This window comes from Equus caballus, chromosome 26 (genome assembly GCF_041296265.1).
Source record: "Equus caballus isolate H_3958 breed thoroughbred chromosome 26, TB-T2T, whole genome shotgun sequence".
In the NCBI taxonomy this organism is placed as follows: Eukaryota; Metazoa; Chordata; class Mammalia; order Perissodactyla; family Equidae; genus Equus; species Equus caballus.
Window position 1 is genome coordinate 32,464,117 of NC_091709.1, and position 9,601 is coordinate 32,473,717.

The 9,601-nt window shown below is 35.6% G+C and overlaps 1 long non-coding RNA gene across 1 annotated transcript; it reads left to right on the plus strand.

The window, feature by feature from the left end:
* Positions 1-2,804: 2,804 nt before the first annotated feature.
* LOC138920914 (uncharacterized) lies at positions 2,805-7,717 on the plus strand. The gene is made up of 3 exons (XR_011432919.1): positions 2,805-3,161; positions 4,679-4,869; positions 6,006-7,717. It is a non-coding gene; the product is annotated as an uncharacterized lncRNA (long non-coding RNA).
* Positions 7,718-9,601: the final 1,884 nt, after the last annotated feature.

Genomic DNA, 9,601 nt, shown 5'->3' on the forward strand with positions numbered 1-9,601 from the left:
TATCGAATGGTTTGTGCAGCCACACCCTTAGCATTCTCTTCCAAACAAGCTTTCTCATTTTTTGCATACAGATAGATTGAGAATTTTCCCAGTCTCCAAGTTCTGCTTCCTTTTTGCTTAACAATTTCTTCTTCAATTCTCATCTTTCCTCATGCATTTTACTATAAGTAGTAAGGAGGACTCAAGCTACACTTTCAGTACTTTGCTTAGAAATATCCTCTGATAAACATCCAATTTTATAGCTTGTAAGTTCTATCTTCCACAAACACTAGAACACAATTCAGCCAAGTTCTCTGCTAATTTATAACAAGTATCACCTTTTCTCCAATTCTAATAACCTGTTCCTCATTTTCATCTGAGGCCTCACAAACATTCTGTTCACAGCAATCCAGGCTTTCTCTGGCATGCACCTCAAAATTCTTCCAGCATCTAAATATTATCCAGTTCCCAAGTCATTTCCACATTTTTAGGCATTTGTTACAGCAGCACCCCACTTATTGGTACTAAAATCAGTATTAGTGACCTCAGGCTGCCATAACAAGTACCATAGACTGTGCAATGGGCCAAATGTTCGTGTCCTCCCCAAATTCCTATGTTGAAATTCTAACCTCCTACATATTGATATTAGGAGGTGGTGTGTTTGGGAAGTACTTAGGTCATGAAGATGGAGCCCTTATGAATGGGATTAGTGTCCAAACCCCAGAGAGTTCTCCCACCCTCCTTCTGCCTTGTAAGGATATAGGAAGACTGCAAACCAGAAGACATCCCTCCCCAGAAGCAGATGGACCATGCTGGCACTCTGATCAAGACAGAGTAGTACTGGCATAAGGACAGACAGGTAGATTAATGGAGTCTAATTGAGATTCCAGATATAAACCCTTACATTTACACTCAGTTGATCCTAAACAAGAATGCAAAGACAATTCATTAGGGGAAAGAATAGTTGTTTCAACAAATAACGCTGAAACAATTAGATATCCACAAGCAAAAGGATGAAATTAGAAAGCTTTCCTATGCCATACACAATTAACTCAAAATGGATCATCTCTAAACGTAAAAGCTAAAACTATAAAATTCTTAGAAGAAAACATAAGCTTAAATCTTCAAGATCATGGGGTAGGCAAAGACTTCTTAGAAATGACACTAAGAGCACAAGAACAAAAGAAAAAAATAATAATTCGGACTTCACTAAAATTAAAATCTTTCAGGTTGCAAAAGAATAGCATCAATAAAATGAAGACAAGCCACAGAATGGGATAAATATTTGCAAATCACATATTTAACCCAGAATGTATAAAGAAAACATAAACTCACTTCCCAACTCATTCTATGTAGCCAATATTACCCTGATATCAAAACCAGACAAAGACAGAAGAAAACTATAGTCAATAACTCTTATGAATATATATAGATGCAAAAATCCTCAAAAAAATACTAGGAAACTGAATCCCACCGCACATAAAAAGCATTATACACCATGACTAAGTGAGATGGCTTAAGTAAAAAATTATTGTTAACAAGAATGTGGAGAAATTGGAACAATCATACATTGCTACATTGGGAAAGGTAGAATGGTGCAGTCACTTTAAGAAACAGTTTGGCAGTTTTTCAAATTGTTAAACTTAGAGGTATCATATAATCCAGCAATTCCACTCATAGGTATATACCCAAGAGAAATAAAAATATATGTCCATGCAACAAATTGTGTACTAATGCACGTGGCAGCACTATTCGTAATAATCAAAAAGTGGAAATAACCCAAATGCTCATCAACTGAGGAATGGATAAACAAAATGTAGTATGCCCATATGACAGATATGATTCAGCAATAAGAAAGAATATGCTACAACATGGATGAACCTTGAAAATGTTAGGCCAAGTGAAAGAAGCCAGTCATGAAAGACCACATGTTGCATGATTCCATTTATATGAAATGTTCAGAATACGCAACTTTATAGAGAGAGAAATCGTATTAATGGTCTCCTAGGATTCAGGGTAGAGGGTGAGTGGTAAATGGCAAGTGACTACTAATAGGTAAAGTGGTTATTTTTTGAGTAATGAGAATTTTTTTAAATTACATTTTATATATTCATGTAAAAAGAGAGCTTCAGGGTGGAATAAGTCTGAGAATAGCTTACTCTCCTACTGGGTAATAATGTGGTAATCTTCACGATTAAAAGGGGCTTGTTCCACTGTTCAGGAAAACCCAGTCACAGGAGACTAAGGATTCCAACTCCTCCTTGTGTGTTAGTAGCTCAGTGAAAGTATTTGGTCAGTATCATGTAATTTTATTTTGACTGCATCACTTTCTTTTATGAAATTTTAGGGTTTTTTTCTATTTTAGAAGAAATAAATACTATAAACATGAGAGAAAATTGGGGATTTAAAGGGAGGTTAAAAAAAAAGAAATTCACTTCACTTTTAGAGATAACAGTGATGGATGCTTTGTTCTACTTCCTGTCATTTTTAAGTGTATATGTAACTTTTAATTTTATAATATATGATATATATATAAAGATATATATTAACCTTAAAATTTGCAAAAGTTTCCATCCTGGTTAAGTAATGTCTTCTCACTGTAAAAAAATCTGAAAATAAAGCGTGAAGAAGGACATAAAAATTAATCCCTGGATTCTACTCTCCAGAGATCAAACACTATAAACGGTCTACTGGAGATACAAAGTGTGGCTGCATGCAGGCATTTGCCTGTTTGAAGTCCCTCCAGGAGAGCTTCCCCCTTTACTCATTTCCCCTTATTCTTCTCTGAAGATTTTCCTCCCAGTCAACATTCCAGTAGATGCTGATTCCTTCAGGAAGATTCTACTGCCTCTTCAACCTTCCTCCTTCTTTGTGAACTTGTCACTGTTTCAGTGCGCTGTGCTGTATGCTTCCTTTTCAATTGCTTCTGTCTGAGAACCCTTTGCCTTGGCCTCATTTTCTCCTTTGAGATCATAATATTCCTGAACTTCTGGTATTTTCTTCTTATTTGTTTTTTCTGCTTACTTGGTTTTCCCATCTCTTCAACTTCTCTCCCAACCAGGCTCTTCCTGCCAACACAAGTCTTTGACTTGAGAAGTCAAAGTTATCACTTTGGCTTCTACTGGAGTCAACTGCAAGACTGTCATTTTGGCTGTTCTGTAAGAGTCAGGGTTTGGTGCCAGGTCAGTCATTATGAGGGCACTGAGAGCTGTTTCTTTGCTTTAAAGGTGTTTCTACATGTTTAAATATATTTAACTATGGTTAAAAGAGAAAAGTTACTTCATGACATTTGATTTTAACTTAAGTACAAGCAGAATTTATAATTCATCATGGATAAAATTTGCTGTTGCTAGATCTTGTGATTCTATGTAAAAGTGCATTTCAAACTCTCATTACATTCTAAATTGACATTATCAACTTAAGGAACACAACTTTTTATGCATTTTTGAGTATTCCTGCAGAGTGCCAGTACAAATTGTCCAGGAGGTATTTCTATGGTTATTAATATGTTATCAAAGATTGTTTAACTTAATCAAGTTGGGACATCAAAATTTCCATGTCATTTACAAAGAACACCAATTTCTCCCCAAAAATATTAATATTAAATTAGCATATAATATAATATAGGATATTAAATAAAAACATCACATCATATTAGATCTCAAAGTAAAATACATTATATGTATGTATAATGTATTTTATATATTTTTTACTTTATCTTTTATCATATATATATACTCATATATATGATGTTTTTATCTTTTATATATGTATGATACTTATATATATATGAGAAAAGATAAACTGAGGCACATTAAAATATTGAAGAGTTTATTTGAGCATATATTGATTTGAATCAGGCAGTGATAAACCAAAGGTAGCTAGGAGCACTCTACCAATGACAGGAACTGGGGGTAAGGTTTTAATAGAGAAGAAGCTGAAGCTAAGCAAGGAAATTATTTGAGTGGCTATAGCTTAAGTGGTTGTCTTATTTGGGAAAGCGTATTTGGCCATTTGTGGTTGAATTTTCTAAGTTTCCTTTTCCTAGATGTGAGTGGATTGACTCTGGTTTAAGTTTTGGTTTGCTTATACAAGCTACCAAGACATCACAGCCACCTCTGTCTAATCACCTCCTTGCTTAATTACTTTAACATATATATAATTATATAGAGATAAATTTAAATTTATATATAAAACCTTAAGTTACAGCATTAATCACAGATAATTATATCTTTCCACAATTGTTATAAAACCATCAATGAAAGCTTTGCCCAGTAAAATGGATTGGAAATCACCTCTAAGATATATTCACCTTTGCATTAGAAATTCTTGCTACAGCTCATTTATCCATAGAGCAAAACTTTTATGCTTTGTTGCATACAAACATAGTAAAATTTTTTTATTTATATTGGGCCTCATCATAAAGACAAAGAATTCGTACTTACCATCTCATTTACTTCTCTCGATCATCCTGTGAGGCAGGAATGGAACATCATATTTTTATTCTTTACCTAAGGAAACAGTTTCACAGTAGTTCAATGATTTATCCAAAACCATCCAGTTAAATGTTGGTGGGTTGAGAACGAGAGAGGATAGCTGGACTGTCTTCTTTGAGAGCTCTATCATGCCCTTCTTCAGTTTTGGTGCACTTCACAGGAAACCTCATTTTTTAAGGAGCCGTTTCCCTCTATCTTCCCAGTGGGATCGACAATGAGAGGCTGGAACCAGTGATTGGAATGCTAGAGGAAGGAGAAACCAGAATATTTCCCCTTCTGTCTGCTCCTGTGGTGTCTCTGGTTGTAGTTGATTCCTCTGTGGCTCCAACTCCTGACCACAGCCCATCCATCAGGATTCCAGCAGCTATGAGGCAGCCATGACTTCTGGACTCTGGTAACACCACCTGTTCTCATTGCCCTTCCAGTCGTAAGGTGATAACAGCTTCCTGCTGTCGCTAATTTCTGGGTGGCCTCACTCTCAGCTCGACTAACCATTTCCTCTTATCAGTTAACCTAATGTGGTTTGATTTTTCTTCCTACCTCCTAACTAACTCTTGAGAGAGAGCAACAATGATTCCTCCTGTAAAAGTATTAATCCCAAACTGATTTTTCTGTTTTATGTAATAATATTCTTCTATCCTTTGCTCAAAATGCCAAATAGCTTTATTTTATTGTTCATTATGCTTTATTGATATAAACTGTATGTGCTTAATGCTCTTGTATTTGAGTTCCTAAAGTGTTTTCCATTGTATCTCTTTGATTAACTTAAGATAGTTAATGAAATAATTTAAAAAATGGCCAGTGTAGTGATTAAGATCAAGGTGTTCCTTGTTCTGTATTTCAAAAGTTGTATGACCTTGAGCTCCTTTATCTCTGAGCCTGAGTTTAATAGAGATAATAATTCACAGGACTTAGGATTTTTGAGAGGAATGAGTGAGGTAATATGTAGGAAGGACAGAGTGTATTGCCTGCTTCATAAGCACCAATAAAAACTAGCCATTTTTAAGGTAATATTTAAGAATTCAGAGTAAAGCTAAGATTATTGTGGTTGATATAACTGTAGATTTAAAACTATTTAGCTCGGATTGTGAGAATTTCTAAATCACTTATGTGTGCATATATATGTATAGTGTATGTATAGCTGTATATAATATATACACACATACCATTGTATAATGAAATTTAAATATACTTTTCTAAGATCTTTATATTTTACACTTCAGGAACTTAAGAAAAAAAAATACCAGACTAGAATTTTAATGCTTTAAAAAGATACATTTCTTGATTATAACAAAATTAACTTCAAAGTGTTAGCAAAGAAGTATTTTGCAAATGCAAAATGTATTCCTGAAGAATATTTTTAAAAGCCAGTAAAAGATTTACTATCTTGAATCTACGTAAGGGAATGCTAAGGTCTTCAGATATGCAGAAAACTCTTTGGGAAAGATAACTATTTTTATGGAACTAGTTCTGGAGGTGAGCCAAATTATTGCATGATGGTCCTGATTTTAATTTATTTATCTGTTCCAGTATTGTTTCCTTAAGGATGCTTTTACAATCACCTGCAGATGGTTCTTAAAAAAACAAACAAAAATACTGAAGATGGTACCTGAAGAAGGATACTGTTTGTCTAAGGCTGGAGAGAAAAAAAGGTCCCAAAGTCAAAAGGAGTTAGAGGCTTCGGCGCAAGTTTACAGATAGAACTGGACAGAAAGAAATTCTATTCTTCTTTGTCAAACACAAAAGAAAGTAAAAGTGGTGAAGATGAGGATCTCCGTAACTAGGAAAATTCATAGTAGTTTCAGGAACTCTTATAAAAAGCAAATTTCAAGTTCTGAATGACAAAAACTTAGCAGTCAACTGGGACCCTAAATTAATAAGAGATTCATTTACTCCAACCACAGCTGACTTCCATATTGTAGAAGCATACTTTTCTGACTCATTCCAAGTATGCATTATTCTAAAAGCCAGATTTCAAAATTTAGCCAAAATGGAACCCAAAAAACATTATGTAAAGCACTCCCTGTTTCAATTCCCTCAAAAATCCCTAGGCTCCGTATCAGTAAAGGCTGCATATGTGGGACAAGGTTTTGAATATATATAAAACACAAGCATTCACTGTAACAAGAGTCATCTTGATTTGTCTCTTTGTAAAGTACCCACCACATTTATTCAGAGCTGTAACAGGGCTGTGTAAACCATCCAACAGACTCCAAGGGTAGGAGTTTTTGTGTGGAATTCAAGATGTTAATATTTCCTTTCTAACCAAATTAACTCCACATGTTTTCTGCTGCAACTAATCTCTTTCCTGTGGAATTAGGCATGGTCTGACTCATTCTTTATTTTTCGAACATGACAATTCACTCCAGAGTAGCCCTCATTTCACATAGCCTCAGGCTCCCCACCATTGCTGCACCCCTAGCATCCTTGCTGGTCTTTGTAGCAAAGATGTGGAATTATGGAAGAAAATCCTAACACTGCTAGTGGACAAGCTAAGGAGCCTTGACCAATCATCTCATAAATGGCAGGCTTTAGATGGCATGTGTCTGGGACAAATAATTTCTTAGGTGTTTACAGAACTTTAAGATGGATAAAATGCTCCCAAACATATCTGAAAATAATAGCAAGAATAAGATTTATATTAACTGATAATATCCTAATTATCAGATTTTTATTCCTATTGCCGTATTGCTAACCCTGACAAAGATAAGGTGGATAATCCAACCCCACTTTGAACATAAGAAGACAGTCACACAGCTAATGAGCAATAGAACAGAGATTCAAACCCAACTCTCCTGGTTCTAAAGCCAATGGCTTTGAAACGCAGCATCTCCATCATTTGCTTCCCAAAGTGGCCCATGCAAAGGCAGAAGAGAGATCACTGTGACTACCTAGATCTGGGAACCAAAGCTCAAAGAGGTGAAATGGCTATTAAGGCCTCAAAGCTGGAAGGCAGAGTCTGAAGTACAACCCAGCTCTAAGGATGCCCAGTTCTGTGCTTGTTTTCCTCCATCACTCACTTCATAGAGGATTTAGCTAGAGGCCCATCTGACAGAGTCTGCTTAGGTAGAGAGGAAGGATAAGCGGAAGAGGGAGAGAAAGGAGACGGGGAAGAGCTGAAGCATGAGTACTTGAAGGGCAGAATCCATATGCTATTTGTTTTTGTACCCAAAACACTTAGCATGGTGAACCTGAACATACTGATGGTAGGTATTTAATAACATGTTATAAATAAATAAATAAATGAAGTAAATAAAAATAACATAAGAACTATTGGTGTTTTTGTTTGCTTGTTTGCATACTAAAGATCGTACTACCTAATTATAAAGATTTTCTGACTGGGTATCTGGACAGCTCGGTTTAGTTCTCTCCCACCTCTCATCTCAGCTGTTATTCTAGAAAAGTTTTTTCACCTCTCTGAGCTTGATTTCTCTCATGTACATAATAAAAGGGGCCCATTAATTAAGTTTTACAACGTTTTCAAACTAGAGTGCACCATCTGTAGGTAACCTGTTCTTTGGAGGACTTTCCAGTGTAGGATAATGATCTGCTCATAAAATTTTTGACCATATGAGGATATCAGTTATACTATATGTGTGATCTCAAAGGTTTTCAGTATCCTGGTGGAAGATAGCAATAAAGCATTCCAGGTCCTTGATATTTTCTGAGTAGCTAGTTATTTTTCATTCATTCTTTCTTTCAGCAAGCAATTATTAAGGGACCTCTATGTGAAAGTTCTGGATTAGCAAGAAGTTCAAAACAATAATAACTGGTGTTCTAATAGAGTTGCATGCAAGGTGCCAGAAAGAGAAAAAGAAATGCTTCATGGTACTTCTTAGGAAATTGAGAAAGTTAACATTTGAACTTGAAAGGAGAGTAGGAGTTCACTGAGCAGCAAGGGAAAAGAGCTGCCCCAGCCAAGGAAGCAGCATGACGTGATGTCTTTGGGGGATACCAGCCCTTTCAGCACAGCTAATGCAGAGAGGATCAAGAGAGTAGAAGCAGATGAAGCTGAGAAAATAGGCAGGGCCCACAGCCTAAAGAGCCCTGTATGCAGATCTAAGTTTTTCTGTTACCTTGTGGGTTATAAGCAATCACTAAAAACATTTTGAAGGACAGTGACTTGATTATATTTACATTTTGAAAAATCAATATGGCAGCCAGTGGAGGGGGCAAGAGAGGTGACTGGATGGAAGAGCCCAACTGTTGCAATGGACAATGGAAGGGGCACAAAAGACCTGAAATGAGACAGCCACTTTAGGGATGGAGGGCTACATGAGACTGTGCCGCATTCAACACAATTCCAGTTTCTTGTCTGTTGCCATATCAAAGAATAACTCAGTATGTTTTATATTGAAATAAAGTTTCTGACAGAAAATCAAAGGTGAGAAAAGTCAAAATGTGAGTAAATAACAGCTAATACAAATACACCCATGCTTTGAGAAAATACTGCTATTGTGTCGTCTTGATGATAGGAAGTATATGGTCGGAGATGTGTTAAGCTAGAATGAACTGTAATAGAACTCTGTATTGGCAAGGTACAGACTCACTGGAAATATACTTCTCTAAAAGTAGACTTGCACAGTTCCTTATTTGTTGGTTCTTTATGTTACCACTTGATTTGCTTGACTTGGAAGAAAACAAATAAGTATTGAACATATATTATCATTACAGATTTTTTTAATGTAAATGTTTCCAGTTAAATTTATCAAATTATTAGATAGATTTTTCTCAAAACATAAATTCAAAAATGAATGTATTTTTACTCCAAATTCAAAATTTGTTGTTTTCTAATTTGTGCTTGAACCATCACCCACTGGAGCACGCTCTCTCTCTCTCTCTCTTTCTTTTTCTCCCTCTCCATCAGGACCAAAGTTTGTGTCTTACTCCTTTTCTGCCCATGTTTCAGAATCTCCAAAACATGTACATAATCATAAATCTAAGGCCTGCCTTATCCCTGATTTACCTTGCCTCCAAAACCCATAGTGGTTATTCCAGAAACTGCCATTAGCATCCCAAAAGATTCATTGTAATTTCTCTTTTATAACTTATGATCATTCATATCTCTGCTCTGGATCAAAACAGTGATATGTGATAAATAATCTAATAATTAAAAAGGAAAATAT